Source organism: Ceratotherium simum, chromosome 2 (assembly GCF_057802395.1).
Source record: "Ceratotherium simum simum isolate JZ-2026a chromosome 2, ASM5780239v1, whole genome shotgun sequence".
In the NCBI taxonomy this organism is placed as follows: Eukaryota; Metazoa; Chordata; class Mammalia; order Perissodactyla; family Rhinocerotidae; genus Ceratotherium; species Ceratotherium simum.
The window spans coordinates 39,786,365-39,804,553 of NC_141901.1; positions in this window are offsets into that span (position 1 = coordinate 39,786,365).

Consider the following 18,189-nt stretch of genomic DNA (forward strand, 5'->3'; position numbering starts at 1 on the left):
ACTTTAAAAGCAGTTGCCTGAGAGGTAGGCTTCCAATGAGCCTCAATCTAGGTGCTGGTTGAGATCCTTCCCTTTGGGACACTGACAGACTTGGCACACACTCAGCTACTGGGAGCCACTAAAAATACAGTAGGCTGCTTGGACAATTACAAAGGTTTGAGAGACAACCAAGAGCTATGGCAGGGTTGAATGATAAAGTTCATCTCTTACTCAAGGCCACTCCTTTAAGACTGGGAGAAGTGGCTGTTTTATCTTATGCATAGAAACCAACATAGAGAATCAAGAAAAATGAAGAAACAAAGGAATATGTTCCAAATGGAAGAATGAGACGAAATTTCAGAAAAAAATCTTAATGAAATGCAGATGAATGATATAACTGATACAAAGTTCAAAATGACGGTCATAAACAGTCACTGAGCTCAAGGGAAGAATAGATTAACAAAATGAGAATTTCAACAAAGTGATAGAAGGTATAAGAAAGCACCAAATAGAAGTTATGGAGATGAAGAACACAGTAGCTAAACAGAAAAATACAATAGAACAGTTCAATAGCAGACTAGGTGAAGCAGAAGAAAGGATCAGTGAACTCAAACACAGGGCACTGGAACTCACCCAGTCAGAGCACCAATAAGAAAAAGAATGAAAGAGTAAAAATAGCTAAGGGGCTTATGAGACAACTTCAAGTAGACCAACACTCACAGTATAGAGATCCCAAAAGGAGAAGAGAGAGAGATGGGGGCAGAAAACTTATTTGAAGAAATGATAGCTGAAAACTTCCCATACCTGGGGAAGGAAACAGACATCCAGATCCAGGAAGCCTATAGAGTGCTGAAAAAGATGAATCCAAAGAGACCCACACTAAGACACATCATAATTAAAGTGTCAAACATTTAAGACACATCATATTTAAAGTGCCAAAAGTTAAAGACCAGAGGGGCCAATCCAGTGGCATAGCAGTTGGTTTCACAGGCTCTGCTTTGGCAGCTCAGAGTCTGCAGGTTCGGATCCCTGGCGTGGACCTGCACACTGCTTATCAAGCCATGCTGTGACAGCATCCCATATAAAGTAGATGAAGATGGGCATGGATATTAGCTCAGGGCCAATTATCCTCAGCAAAAAAAGAGGAGACTGGCACCAGATGTTAACTCAGGGCTAATCTTCCTCAACGACAACAACAGAAAGTTAAACAAAAGAAAGAATCTTAAAATAAAAAAGAAAAAAACAACATATTCTGTACAAGGAGACCCCCACAAGACTGTCAGCAGTTAGCCCAGGGCCAATCTTCCTCAGCTAAAAGAAGAGTAGCAACAGATGTTAGCTAAGGGCTAATCTTCTTCACAAAAAAAAAAAAAAAACTGCCACCCAAGAATACTCTACCTGGTAAAGGGTAAAGTTGATAGTCAAAATTAAAGGAGAAATACAGAGTTTTCCACAGAAGAAAAAGCTAAAGGAGTTCATCACCTCTGTCGAGAAATGTTAAAGGAACTTCTTTAAGCAGAAATGAAAGGGAAGTCTTTTGTAACAGAAAGTATATGAAATTATAAATCTCACTGATAAAGCTAAATATATAGTAAGATTCAGATAATCTAATCTTGTAAAGGGGGTGGGTTAACCACTTATAAAGCTAATAAAAAGGTTGAAAGTCAGAAGTAGTAACAATAACTGTAAATACAATGGATGAAACATGTAAATATTCATATCAAAAAGAGAATATGTGGAAGGGGGCAGTAAAATGTGGAGCTTTAGAACATTCAAACTTAAGATGTTATAAACTTAAAATAGACTGTAACAAATATAAGTCATTACATAATCCTCATGGTAACCACAAAGTAAAAACATGTAGTATATACACAAAAGATAAAGGAATCTAAGCATACCACTACAGAAGGTCATCAAATCATGAAAGAGGAAAGAAATTACAAAACAACCAGAAAACAATTAACAGAATGGCAACAAGTACATATCTATCAATAATTACTTTAAAAGTAAATGGAATAAATTCTCCAATCAAATGACATAAAGTGGCTGAATGGATTAAAAAACTAGACCTATCTATATGCTGCATACAAAAGACTCACTTCAGAGGTAAGAATACCCACAGACTGAAAGTGAAGGGATGTAAAAAGATATTCCATGCAAAGGGAAACCAAAAGAAAGCTGGCTTAACTATACTTATATCAGACAAAATAGACTTTAAGACAAAGAATGTCATAAGAGACTAAGAACGTCATTATGTAACGATAAAGAGATCAATTCAACAAGAGGATAGAACATTTGTAAGTATTTATGCACCCAACAGAGGAGCACGTAAATATATAAAGCAAATACTAACTGACCTAAAGGGAGAAATAGACAGCAATACAATAATAATAGGGGACTTTAATATCCCACTTTCATCAATGGATAGATCAACCATATAGAAAGTAAATAAGGAAACATTGGTCTTAAAGGACACATTAAAGCAAATGGACTTAACAGACATACACAGAACATCCCATCCAACAGCAACAGAATAAACATTCTTTTCAAGTGCACAAGGAACATTCTCCAGAATAGATCATATGTTAGGCTACAGTACAAGTCCAATAAATTTAAGAGGATGGAAGTCATATCAAGCATCCTTGTTAACAACAATGTTATGAAACTAGAAATCAATTACAAGAAGAAAATTGGAAAACTCACAAATATGTGGAGACTAAACAACAGGCTACTAAACAACCAACGGATCAAAGAAGAAATCAAAAGATACTTTGACACAAATGAAAATGGAAATACAACATACCAAAACTTATGGGATGCAGCAAAAGTATCTAAGAGGGAAGTTCATAGTGATAATTGCTTACATTAAGAAACAAGAGGGGGCTGCCCCATGGCTTAGTGGTTAAGTGCGCACACTCTGCTGCTGGCAGCCTGGGTTTGGAGCCCAGGTGTGCACCGATGCACCACTTGTCAGGCCATGCTGTGGCAGCATCCTGTATAAAGTGGAGGAAGATGGGCACAGATGTTAGCTCAGGGCCAGTCTTCCTCAGCAAAAAAAAGAGGAAGGATTGGCATGGATGTTATCTCAGGGCTGATCTTCCTTACAAAAAAAAAGAAAGAAACAAGAAAAATCTCAAAAAAACAGCCTAACCTTACAGATAAAAGGACTAGAAAAAGAAGAACAAACGAAGTCCAAACTTAGTAGAAGGAAGGAAATAACAAAGATCAGAGGGGAAATAAATGAAATAGAGACTAAAGGAAAATAAAAAATATAAATGAAACTAAGAGCAGGATTTTTGAAAAGATAAACAAAATAGAGAAAGTGTTAGCTAGACTCACCAAGGAAAAAAGGAAGAGGACTCAAATAAATAAAATCAGAAATGAAATAGCCAACAATACAACTGATCCCACAGGAATACAAAGGATCATAAGAGGCTACTATGAACAATTATACACCCAAAAACTGGACAGCCTAGAAGAAATGGATAAATTCCTAGAAACATACAACCTACTAAGACTGAATCATGCTGAAATAGAAAATCTGAACAGACCGATTACTAGTAAGTTGATTGAATGAGTAATCAAAAACTTCCCAACAATAAAAAGGTCCAGGACTAGATTCACCCTTCACAAGTATTCTAGGAAACATTTAGAGAAGAATTAATACCAATCCTTCTCAAACTCTTCCAGAAAAATAGAAAAGGAGAGAACACCTCCAAACTCGTTTTACAAGGCCAGCATTACCCAAAACCAAACCAGATAAGCCACTACAAGAAAAAAAACTACAGGCTAATATTGCTGATGAACATACACGCAAAAATCCTCAATAAAAAATTAGCGAACAGAATTCAACAATACATTAAATGGATCTTACTCTTTGATCAATTGGGATTTATTCCATGGATGCAAGGATGGCTCAACATCCACAAATCAAACAATGCAATATACCACATTAACAAAACAAAGGATAAAAATCACATGATCAACTCAATAGATGCATAAAAAGCATTTGAAAAAATAAAATATCCATTTAGGATTAAAACTCCCAACAATGTGGGTATAGAGAGAACATACCTCAAAATAATAAAGGCCATGTATAACAAGCCCACAGCTAACATCATGCTCAAAAAAACCTGAAAAGTTTTCCTCCAGTATCAGGAATAAGACAAAGATGCTTACATTTGCCACTTTTACTCAACATAGTATTAGGAGTCCTAGCAAGAGCAATTAGGCAAGAAAAAGAAATTAAAAGACATTCAAATCAGAAAGGAAGAAGTAAAACTGTCACTATTTGCAGATGACATGATACTATACAGAGAAAATCCTAAAGACTCCACCAAAAAACTGTTAGAACTAATAAACGAATGCACTAAAGTTGTAGGATACAAAAATAATATACAAAAAACATTTGCACTTCTCTACATTAATAACAAACTATGAGAAAGGGAAATTCAGAAAACAATCCAATTTACAATTGCATCAAAAAGAATAAAATACCTAGGAATAAGGTTGCCAAGGAGGTGAAAGAACTGTAAACTGAAAACCATGAGACAATGATGAAAGAAATTGAAAAAGACACAAATGAATGGAAAGATATTCCATGCTCATGGATTAGAAGAATTAACGTTGTTAAAACATCCATGCTACCCAAAGCCATCTATAGATTCAATGCAATCTTTATCTAAATTCCAATCACATTTCTCACAGAAATAGAAAAAACAATCTTAAAATTTGTAGGGAACAACAAGACTCTGAATAATCAAAGCAATCTTGAGAAACAAGAAGAAAAGCTAGAGGCATCATGCTTCCTGATGTCAAGCTACACTACAAAGCTTTAATGATAAAAACACTATGGTACTGGCATAAAAACAGACACATATATCCATGGAGGAGTATAGAGAGCACAGAAATAAAGCCACAAAATATGATCAATTACTTTACAAAAAAGGAGCCAAGAATATACAATGGGGAAAGAGTCCATTCAATAAATGCTGTTGGGAAAACTGGACAGCCACATGTGAAAGAATGAAACTGGACCACTATCTTACACCATACATGAAAACTAACTCAAAATGAATTAAAGATTTGTATGTAAGTCTTGAAACCATAAAATTCCTAGAAGAAAACATAGGCAGTTAGTGACATGACATTGGCGTTAGTGATGATTTTTTGGATTTGACACCAAAAAGAAAGACAACAAAAGGAAAAATAAACAAGTGGGACTACATCAAACTAATAAGCTTCTGCACAGCAAGGGAAACTGTCAACAAAACGGAAAGGCAACCTACAGAATGAGAGAAACTTTTGCAAATCATATATCTGATAAGGGGTTAATATTGAAAATATGTAAAGAACTCATACAACTCAACAGCAAAAAGACACAATCTGAACAAAAATTGGGCAGAGGAAATAAACAGACATTTTTCCAAAGAAGAAATACAAATGGCTAACAGGTACATGAGAAGATGGTCAACATCACCAGTTATTAAGGAAATGCAAATCAAAAGCACAATGAGATATCACCTCACAACTGTTAAAATGGATATTATCAAAAAGACAAGAAATAACAAGTGTTGGTGAAGATACAGAGAAAAGGGAACCCTGTGTGCAGTGCTGGTGGGAATGCAAATTGGTACAGCCACAATGGAAAATAGTATGGAGGTTACTCGAAATATTAAGAATAAAACTACAATACGATCCAGCAATTCCATTTTTGGGTATTTATCCAAAGGAAAAGGAAACCCTAAATCAAAAGATATATGCACCTCCATGTTCATTGCAGCATTATTTACAATAACCAAGACATGAAAGCAACCTAAGAGTCCCTTATTGATGAATGGATAAATAAAATGTGGTGTATATACGCAATAGAATATATTCGGCCATTGAAAATTTTTGCCATATGCAACAACATAGATGGACCTTGAGGGCATTATGCTAAGCGAAATGTCAGACAGAGAAAGACAAATACTTTATGATCTCACTTATATGTAGAATGTTAAAAAAAAAAAAAGTGAACTCATTACTACAAAGAACAGATTGGTGGTTGCCAGAGGCAGGGTCTGGGAGGTGGGTGAAACAGGTGAAGGCGATCAAAAGGTAAAAACTAAATGTAAAATAAATAAGTCTGGGGATGTAATGTACAGCACGGTGAATATAGTTAATAATACTGTATTGTGTATTTGAAAGTTGCTAAGAGAGTAGATCTTAAAAGTTCTCATCACAAAAAAATATTTGTAACTAAGTGTGGTGATGGAAGTTAATTAGACTTATAGTGGTGATCATTTTGCAATATATGTAAATATTGTGTCATTATGGTGTATACCTTTATCTAATAGAATGTTATATGTCAATTATATCCCAATTTAAAAAGACACAAAGACAAACAGAGATCTTTGAAAGCAGAAATTTAGAAGTTACTCATCACATACAAGGGACCCCCAATGAGATTAACAGCTGATTTAAGAAACCATAGAGCTCAGAAGGCACTGGGATGACATATTTGAAGTATTGAGAGAAAAAAACTGTCAAACTTGAATTTACTATCCAACAAAACTATCCCTCAAAAATGAAGGAGAAATTAAGACATAGATAAACAAAAACTGAGAATTTGTCACTAGCAGACCTGCCCTATAACAGATACTGAAGGAAGTCATTCAGGCTGAAATGAAAGGACACTTGTCAGTAAATAGAATGCATAGGAACAAATAAATAGCACCAGTAAAGGCCATTAAATATATAAAAAAGAAAACATGGACAGGTTTTTTGTGGTTGTTGTGTTTGTATTAGTTTTTTCTCCTAACTGACAAAAGAAATTCTCATAATGCAAAAATTATAAATCTGCATTAATGGGCACATAAGGTAGAAGATAGAATTGGTAGTATAATAACAGCACAAATCAGGATGAAACATAGCTATATAGGATCAAAGTTTAGTTTACTCTTTAAACTAAATTGGCATCAAGAGCCTACTGCCTGGGCCGGCCCCGTGGCTTGGCGGTTGGGTGCGAGCGCTCCACTGCTGGCGGCCCGGGGTTCGGATCCTGGGCGCGCACCGACGCACCGCTTCTCCGGCCATGCTGAGGCCGAGTCCCACATGCAGCGGCTGGAAGGATGTGCAACTATGACATACAACTATCTACTGGGGCTTTGGGGAAAAAAAATAAATAAATAAAATTATAAAAAAAAAAAAGAAAGAGCCTACTGCCTATATTTTCTTCTAGGAATTTTACAGTTTCAGGTCTTACATTCACGTCTTTAATTCATTTTGAGTTAATTTTTATGTACAGTGTAAAATAGTGGTCTGGTTTCATTCTTTTGCATGTGACTGTCCGCTAATTGATTTTTATGCTCTATTGTCTTCTATTTCCTCAGTGATCTTCTCTCTATATTTTCTCTCCACTACTAAGATTGGGATATTGAATTCTACAACTACTATTGTTGAACTGTGTATTTCTACCTTCTATTCTGTCATTTTTTGCCTCCTGTATTTTGGGGCTCTGTTTGTGTGTTCATATAGGTTTATAACTGTTATGTCTTCTTGATGGATAGACCGTATTGTCATTACAAAATATACTTCTTTGTCTCTAGTAACAATTTTTGTCATAAGTCTATATTATCTGAAATTAGTATATCCACTCTAGCCCTTTTAGCTATTGTTTGCATGGCATAAATTTTCCCATCTTTTTGTTTTCAGCCTATTTGCATCTTTGGATGTAAAGCATGTACCCTGTTGGCAGCATATAGATGGATCATGTTTTTTATTTTATTTATCCTGTCAATCTTTGCGTTTTAATTAGAACTATTAATCTGTTTATATTGAATTTAATTATTAACATAAAATTCAGCTCTGCCATTTGTAAGGTTTACATCGGCCATTTTTCTATTAATTGTCTATATGTCTTATGTATTTTTTGTGTCCCTATTCTGCCATTGCTAAAGTCTTCATGATAAAGAGTTATTTTCTATTGTACTATTTTATTTTTTTGTTATTTCTTTTACCATATATTTTTTCATTATTTTCTGACTGTTCTGGAGATTACAATTTAAATATTAACTTATAAATATTTAGTTTGTATTAATACCAACTTAATATATGTATGTTAATACTATTATAAGGTATATAATATTTATACATGAGAATTCAATTAAATAGACTGAATTTAAGACCAACATATCAAAGTTAATAGGCCATAATACATCAGTTGTACCAAACAGAAATATAATTGAAGGAAAAATGTTATAATTCCCGAGTAAAATAATGCCTGCAATTAAATGTAATAAATGGTTTCCCTTAACTGAAACTTGCCTCTCCCCTTGCAGATCATTATCTCCCCCTGAACTCCCCTGAACCTCTCAAGAAGAGGATGATCACTTTATCACACCACATACCTTAGGGTAGAGAGGTGGTCATGCCTTACTTGCTTCTCCCTCTTGTAGCCAGCTCACAATTCCTCCACCACATATTCAATCCCCATTCCTTTGAGGATATATCTGGCAATATTACATACTAACCGCCACAGCACAGTCATCTATCAACTATCCTTCCAATAACCTCTCATCAAAGAGAGGATCAGATTTTCCTGAGCCAAATTCCTGCACTCACTCAGCATGGCATCAGTACCGATGTGTATCAATTAGGATACTTGGCTGCCAGCAATAGAATACCTCAGCTGTGACACAGCAATCAAGAAGCCACCACCAGCACCGTTGGCTGAAGAGCAATGTCTAACCTGCTAGATACACATTAGTAAAAAATCAATATCCAACAACTTGTCTCCCAGTACCCATGGATGTGGTGCTGCAGAAAATCCAGTGACTCCATGACTGGCATTAACAAATAAACAGCATAAATAGCAAAGGGGTGGCTTCTCTCTCACTTCCACCCTGCTAGCCGACCTCTGAAAATAACACTCACATCACATCCAGAACCATAGCTGCAAGACAGTCTGGGAAATGCGAGTTAGCCCGCCTGCTCCTGCAGTACAGGAATCCCACTGAGTGCCTGTATACCGTATCCACCACAATTTCTTCACTGCCCTGTTAAAATTCCATGAGTCAACTCATAAACACTCTGGCCAGTCTCCTAAATGCGTTATTCTCACTGTCACTCAGTCCCACTTAAGTAGTAAATTATAAACCTTGGATGGATCTAATTGTCCTTCCACTCTGCACAACACTCTCACTGCCTGACAAAATCACTAGCCTCCCAGACAACACCATTAGAAATTCACAATATCTGGCCTCAAACAATCTTTAACACCACTCAGTAATCAGTAATGTGCATGATGGCTATTTAAATATAAATAATATAAATTTATAATAGCTTATATGTTTATATTTACACAAATAATATAAATTTATATCTAGCGTGTATTGAGTTCTTGCTATGTGACGTACACTGTTATAATCATTCTGAATGCTTTAACTCACTTAATTCTCATAAATACTCAGTGAGATAGGTATCATTATCCCCACGTTCCAGGTTAGAAAACTGAGACATGGAAAGACTAAGTCATTTGTTCAAGTCCACATAGATGGGACGTATTAGAACTAGCATTCAAATACAGGTGGTTTGGCTCCAAAGACCACCTTATTTCATCATTCTACTGGCTGCCTCTCACATTCAAAAACAACCATCAGCTATGGACCAAATGGTTTCCTCCCCAAAATTCATGTCTTGAAGCTCTAACTGCCACTGCAATGGTATTTGGAGATGGGGCCTTTGCAAGGATTTTAAGTTTAGATGAGGTCCATGAGGGTTGGACCTTCACGGTGAGATTACCACTGTGACACAGATCTCTCTCTCTCTTTCTCTCTCTCTGTCTCTCTGTCTCTCTCACGTGAGGACACATGGAAAAGGTGATCATTTGTAACCAGGAAGTGATTGTAAGCCAGGAAGTGAACTTCCACCAGAACCCAATCATACTGGCATGCTGATCTATGACTTCTAGCCTCCAGAAGTGTGAGAAAATTAATTTATGTTGGTTAAGCCACCAACTATATTATCTTGCTATGGCAGATGAGCAGACTAAGATACCATCCTACCTTATCACTCTTATCAAGTGACAGGGCCTCCTATTTCTCAGGGAAAAGTAGAGAGCAGAAAGGAATGATCTCAACTGCCTACCACCAAACTTTTAACTGACCTGCATTTGTTTATGTCTGCCTTAACCTTCTGTCTTGCCCCAGTGGAAGACATTGAGCTCCCAGTGTCTAAAGTTATTACCTTCACTGCACTTCAAGTCCCTTCTCCTCCCACCTCTCTGGGAACCTGGCTTTCTAATGTATTTCCTCTTTCTTTGGTATGTTCCACTGATCCATCTCTGCACACTCCTTTTGTGCATCCCTCAGATGTTCTCAGTACTCTCTCTTCTTAACATCCCACTTAACCTCACACCCCCAACTATTGTCCTATTTCTCCCTCTTCCACATAACAGTCACACTTCTACACTTTCTCCAAGACGCTCCATCCTCTTCCTCCTCTAGCACTCATAACATCATCGGGTGACCTCTCCAGCAGATGACATTATTGACCCCTCTCTCCTTCTTAAAACACCCTCTTCCCTCAGTTTCCTTGATATCACACTCTCCCTTTCCCACCTGACGTCCTCCTCAGTGTCTTTTCCTGGCTCCTCTTCCTCTACATCCATTCTTCCCTCAAATGTTGGTGACTCCAAGGGTTTTGTCATAGGCCCCTTTATCACATGTTTCATTCTCTCACTAGGACATCTACTCTGTGGGCTGCAATCATCATTCACATACCGCTAATGTCCAAGTTTATACCCTCACCCCACACCATCTGCTTAGCATCAGACCCTGCATTCAACTCAACAGGTATCTCCACTGCGGGCTCACACTCAACACGTCCAATGCTTCATTCGTTATCTTCATTTCCACCCTATTTATGTGTTCCCACTCTCAGTCAATGGTACACTCCAGACTCCTGGACGATTTCCTTAGCTCCTTCCTGTCCCTCCACCCCCTTGGGTGGTGGATCAAGTACCTACAACATGTCAGGTCCTGTGCTAAGCACCTCACACGCAATGATTTTATTTCATTGTCACAATCTTAAGAGGTTAAAAGAAAATAGTGAAACTTTAGCTGTTTCTAGCACTTATTGGTAAGGAAATTGAATCAGAATTCCCTAACTATAGCAGGCGGTAATGTTATTATTAACTACATTTCAAACAATCTATGGGAGAAGTGCACAACTTGAATTAAAAAATGTTTCATATTTTCAATTTAGACCAAATGGTAAGGGAGATGGCTCAGGAACTGGAGGTGAGTACACAAGATAACACCTACAGAGCCTAACAGGGCTCAATGCCACCAGTGACCTGCCACACCCTCTAATCCACTTCGTAGAGCTTGACTATCTTAATCTTCCCCTCTGCACACTCCTTCAAGAACCTCAATACATTCCTCACAACCTGGAATCCAAACTTTTTAACCTGGTGTTCAAGTCTTTCATTAGTATATAGAAGCATGACAATTTTTTCCTCTTTGGTTTCTTTCCTATAATCTTGCTAAACTCAATTAGTTCTAGAGGATTTTCTATGTAGACAACCATGTTCTCTACAAATAATGATAGGTTTCCCCTGCCTCTGTCCCAATTTGTGTACATTTTATTTCTCTTTCTTGCCATAATGCACTGGCTAGGACGTCCAGTACAAAGTTGAAGGAAAACTGCTGAAACTGGACATCTTTTCTTATTTCCAATACCAGGGAAAAAGCATTCAGTTTTTCCTCACTAAGACTGACTTGACTGTGGGTGTTGGGAATATACCCTTTTTCAGATTTATCAGTTTCATTGGTTTCTGCTCTTATCTTCATTATTTCCTTCTTCCTGCTTGTTCTAGGTGTTTTTAACTTTCAACTTTCAGAATATGAGAGCTTATTTATGATATATTTCTTCTTTTCTAATATAAGCCTTTAATCCTACAATTTTTCTATAAGCACTACTTTAGCTTCAGCCCACAAATTTTGATATGTTGTATTTTCATTTTCATTTAGTTCAGCTATTTCCTAATTTCCTTGGAGACTTCCTCTTTGACCCACAGAATATTTACAATTGTCTTGTATAATTTCTAAGGGTTTCAAGATGTTTCTGTTCTCTTTCTATTACTCATTTCTAGTCTAATTCCATTATGGTCAGACAATATACTTCATATTTTTCAAATCTTTTAAATTTCTCAAGGTTTGTTTTATGACCCAGGATAGAACCTATCTTGCTGAATTTTCTGTGTGCTTTGAAAAAAATGCATAGTCTGCACCACACATAGTTGTTTGGTGGAATGTTCTAAAACATGAATTAAGTCAACTTGGTTGCTGGTGGTGTTCACTTCATCTACGTTCTTGTTGATTTGCTACCTACAACTTCCACCTCTGGGAGAGGAGTATAACAGTCTCTGACAACAATAGTGGATTTGTCTTTTTCTCCTTTCAGTTCTGTCATTTTCTACTTCATGTTTTTTGAAGCTCTGTTGTTAGATGTATACACATTGAGGATTGTTATCTCCTCATTGTAAATTGACCCCTTCACCATTATGTGATACTGCGATATAATAGAAATATATATTTGGTTTTCCTCCGCATTTCTGGCACAGAGCTCCCAAAGGCCTAAGAATTTGCTGTGGTGAGAGAGATAAAGGTGGTTTTTGTTATGTTAATGAGGTGACTTTGGAATGCACCTAGAATGGCAGTTGGATGCCAGTGGGGTCAGCCCTGTGATTAGAGGGTTGGAACTTTCAGTTCTACCTCCCAACCTCTGGGGAGGGGAGAGGGGCTAGATATTGAGTTCAATCACCAATGGTCAATGATTTAATCAATCATGCCTATGTAATAAGGCCTCCATATAAACCTAAAAGGACAGAATTCAAAGAGCTTCCAGGCTGTTGAACAGGTGGAGATTTAGGGCGAGTGACGCACTCAGAGAGTTCATAGAAGCTCCATGCCCTTTCTCCACACCTTGCCCTCATCTCTTCCATCTGGCTGTTCCTGAGTTATATCCTTTTATAATAAACTGGTAATCTGCGAAATTATATCTGTGACTTCTGTGTGCCACTCTAGAAATTGATAGAACACAAGGAGAGGATCATGTGAACCTCTGATTTATAGCCAGCCAGTCAGCAGTACAGGTAACAACCCAGGCTTGCAACTGTTGTGTGTAATGGAGGGGGGACAGTCTGGTAGGACTTAATTCTTGAATGGTGGAATCTGATGCTATCTTCATGTAGATAGTGTCAGAATTGAGTTGAATTGTAAAACACACAGCTAACTCCCAAGAATTGTTTGTTGGCATGGGGAAACACCCCCAACAGACACACACATTGAAGTTGGTACCAGAACCCAATTACATATCCATCATTATTTCTGGGAATTTTTATCCTCTGAAGTCTACTTTCTCTATTAATTAGCCATTCCAGCTTTCTTTGAATTAGTGTTTGCATATTATATCTGACTCTCTTCTCTTACTTTTAACCCACGTGTGTTATTAATTTTAAGGACAAGACAGATGGAGAATGTTGTTTCCTGAGTGATCACAGTCCTTTAGGCCTATGTCCAATTGTCTGCTCCCACAACTGAGGTGTCCCCTCGGCCATCCTCTGCCTCTTCCTGTTCCTCCCCACCAGGGTCCTTGTTAAAGACCCACACAAATTGCATCACCACATTTTCCATGCAGGCCTTTGGTTTTCCTGACTGCTGATTTTTCTGAGATCCCCTCTCTCAACCCTCTTTTCTTCCTAGCTCTCTCATTCTCACTTACTGTCACACTGAGTATCATGTTTTTCTTGCTATCACAGAAACCATGCAGCCTGAGACAGTTCCCAGGGCCCCACCTACTCCTATCTCCATCCCCCAGTGGGGCTGAATCAAGTGTGACGATGATAACGGTTTCCTTCAGGCTAAAGTTCCAGAACTGGACACAAGAGGGAGAAGATATGTGGGGAAGACACCACTGGGTGAGGACTGGAGGGTTCCCCTCACCACTCCAGCCCCTGCTGAGGTCCTAAGGACAAGAACAATGACAAAAATTTATAGTGGTGTCTCTCGTCAGAATCGATTTACCTTTCATGAATTAAAGAAAAAATGCTATAAAAAATGAGTCAAGGGGACTGGATGGTGAAAGGAGAGAAAGATTGCCAAATATGGACAAGCATCCACAAACAGCCATGGTTCACATGTGGCAGGAGAGTCATTGACAGCACAGGCCAAGAGCAGGTGAGGGAGGACATGGGACACTAGAGGTGCAAACTCCCTGAAGAGACGGTTTTCATTTTAAATATTCACTTTCTTTTATTCTAGGTATAAAAGTATGAAGATCTTAAGTTCCACAAAAGCTGGCTCTGCTTCTGCCTCTTATCCCCTCAGATACGTTGTTTTATCAGTTATTCCCTCCCCAGTCTTATGCCAACTTCTCCCTCTCTCCTGAGTCTGTTCTCTCATCCTAAAAATATGACTGATCCTCTTCCACTAAAGAAAATCAAAAACTTTCTAAATGTTACAACCTCTCTGATCCATCTCCTTCTTTCTCGTCACAGGCAAGCTTCTTGAAGAAAAATCTACATTTTCTGATTCCACTTCTTCAGTTCCTACCCACGTCTCTCCCTGGCTCTCACTGTGCTCGTTGGTGTAATAAGGAAGGAAAGTCTCACTCACCAGAATTCCCCAGGGGCATGCTGATGAGTTCTGGAAGCCTGACAAGGTTGCTCTCTCAGAGAATCAATTAGAGTGAGGGGCAGTGGCTTATAACCCCAGAGGACATTACAGGGCAGGAGAGGGGACACGCGTGAAGACCTCAGGCTTTAGAGGGAGGCAGTGATGAAGGTGATGGCAAAGAGGGAAAAGCCTGTGTGTTGCCAATGAGATTTGATACCTCCCTGGGATAGAACAAAATCTACCATTATCTCAACAAACAAACTCGTTCATGGCTCAACTGGATTTTTTTCACGGAAACCAGGGTAGAGCAGAACCAAGAGAGCAGGTGTGAATGCAAGCAGGAAGGGGTTAATGTGGGAGTGAAAGGAAGTGGGGGGACTATGAGATGGTAAAGTTGTATATTTCAGAAGGCACAGGGGGACTAGTATTGTGTCAAACCCTGGAAAAGGGGCAAACCAAGTTCAATGACTTATTTGAGGACAAGATTGGCAGATACCATGAACTGGCTCATCCAACACCCATTAAGTCCCTGGTGGAGGATGCCTTCCTGTACTGCAGGGGATGAAAGCCAAGAACTACATTTTCCAGATTCCTCATGACTAAGGTCCCAGCAATTGTTTTTACATACACAAGAATTTTGTTTGAGACTCAGTTACACTGGGTCTAGGCAGGGTGCAGAGCATCTGTTTTGCTGGCAAGGAACACTGGCAGATACAGAAACGTTGCAGACCAGCAGGTTCTGATCCTGCAGTCTCCTGTTCATGGCAGAGGCAGCAGTTCTCTTAGCAGCCAAATTCTGCAGTGTGGTTCTGGAAGTCATTTCTGGAATCTGACTTGAGTTTGTTTCTTCAGCCTAATAAAAACATTGTTGAGTTAATAGATACACTTTATTAAACTTTTTCCATCTTACAGTAGCTGAAGAGAATAATGAGTCTACAACTAAAAACTTGACAAATACAACAAATATTATCAAAAATAGTTCCTGGCAAGAGAATCTAAAGGAAAATAGAATATGGAATTCTCTATCTGACAAGGGTGGGTGGGAAAGCCAGAAGGATGTAGTGTATTTTATTTCATTGATTTTCTATACTCTCAAAAGAGAAAATAAAAACAGCTGCACGGTTCTGTGTGAGACAGTTTTGAAATGTCTCCATTTTGTGAGGCTGGACAGCCTAAGAAACACTATTCTGGGGGTAAGGGGGCTCCAATGTTGGGGATGGTAGCTCCTGTGCTCAGGTCACTCAAACCACCCTCTGTGTCCACAGCAATGAAGTGGGAGCCCTGCCGTGAACTAAGTTCTAAAGGCTTCAGGTTGGGAGAAGCCTGACTGATGGATAAATGGGGTCACTGCTTAACCTGTTCCTGCTGAATCTCCACGACAGACAAACCCCTGGTCTCCAGTCAGTGAGGGACACCCAGAGGGCTAAATCATCATCAACACCTCCTCTTGTCTACCACTTTCCAGTTTACAAAGCACTTCCACCTGTGAGAGACAGCTATCTTTAGGATTACCTTCCCATTTTACAAACGAGGAAACTGAAGATCCAAGGAGGTTGGTGAAGAAACCCAAGGTCTGAAAGTCAGTAGGTGGCAGAGCCAGGCCTAGAACCAGGTCTCCAGCCTTTCAGACCAATGTTCTTTCTAGATCCAAGACCCTCTCAGGGAAGTGAATCTCTCACACTAAGATGTCTTCAGACCTTAAGAAGCCACACTGAGTGTGAGGGAGGCCTGTCCCAGAGCAGCCTTTCACATCCCTCACCCCACACCCAGGCAGGGGAACCAAGGTCTGTGTCTGCATCTCACAGCCTCTGAGAACCAAGGCAGCCCCTGGCCAACCACAGCCGCCTCCCCCTGTACTCAGTGCATCACAAATGGGCCTGCGCCTCCAGCCCAGCCCACACCTGCAAAGGCTGCTGGCCTGAGAAGCCTGAGCTGGTCTCCCAGCAGGGCCCGGGACTCTCACATCTGTGAGCTGGAGGCTGGTGAACCCCCCTCCCTCCCTGCGACAGTGGACACTGTCGTCCTAGGGAGTGTCTCAGTCTGGCTTTCACGAGGTCTTTTCATTTTACTCTTAACCATCCCGTCAGTCATGCCAACTACATTACCTTGTAAACCTGGAGAAGCCCTACTGGTACAGACTGCTCCCACCCCAGCCTGGGCCCAGCTCCCTTGCAGGGCTCCCGACTAACCTCAGTTTGTCAGTGACATTCACCCCAACCACATCAGTCAGGCCCTCTCTGCTGGACTTCCTTTATCACAAGGTTTCCCTCACTGGTCTTGGCTTGATGGGTTCCCAGCATCTCTATTCCATCCAGTGGGGGAGGACAGAACACGACACCCAGCATAAACTTCTGCCCACCCCAGGGGCTCAGGCCACCCACTCCACCCCACAGGGCAGTGGGTAGGCTCTGCAGATCCCACACGCAGACCCTCTGACCTTTGAGACCCCATCCCTATGAGAACACAGAGGGGAGGGAGAGCCCCAGTGGGAGCAGTTAACTGGGAAAAGACCTCCCCATTTATAGGGGTAACTCTTCTTCCCCTATGAACATAAGAAAGGATGCCCCATGTGCCACCAGTCTGTGAGCCAGCTCCCGCTCCCAGGAGTAAGACCCTTCCCTCCTGTCCTCAGTCACATGTCTGCTGACCCTTCCACAGCAGCTCTAATGGCCCCCCTGGGGGCGTGCCATGTCTTGTCTCAGATGGAATTAGGTGCTCTTTGTGCTGGGCTCTCACAGCACTTTAGTAAGTTGTCAATCATTTGTGACATCAACAGGTATCACTTGCTCTTGCTCTCCCCCGTCTGATGCAGGACACAGACCCTGTGAACAGGTGAGGCAAGGAGGCCACTCACGCTGGTGCAAGTGCAGGTCAGCACCTGAGAGTGGGTGTCTCATTGTCTCAATCCTGCCTGTGAGGACCCTGGAGTGTCACATATGCTCTCGATCAAGACAAGCAGCTCTCAGCTAAACTACGCACAGCGGCCATCACTGATTTCCATTCAGCAAATGTTTAGGGAGCACACCTGAGTCATGGCAGGGCCAGGGACTTCCCTTTCCGTCCTGGTCACCATCTGCTGCTTCACTGATTCCCAAGGTGGCTTCACAGGACTAGTGCTGGCTCACCCAGCACCTCCTCTTCCGACAGACACTCGGCCCCTGAGGACCCACACCACAACGTTCTGTGGGAAAACAAAGGCGAGCTCCTCTCTGCTAGTGGTCCCCATGGACCTTGAGCAGTCACGTGTGTGCTTTCCTTCCCCAGCTAGCACCACAGCCCACCCCGTCCTGGGTGGGTGCCACACCTCCCTAGGACTCAGGCATGACTCCATCATGGGTTGGGCCCAAAGACAAATTCCAGTGTCAGCCATCTTGCTTTCCAGTGGAGACAGCGTATACATCTTTTACTACTCAAATTCAGTTATTTGCCCTCAATAACAAAATAGAAGAAAGAGAAAAAGAAATAGAAACTTAAATTGTGCAGCAATTCTACTCTAGTAGTATTTACTTTATTCAAAAGCTGAAGGACTTGGAGTGAGCTTGACATGGAA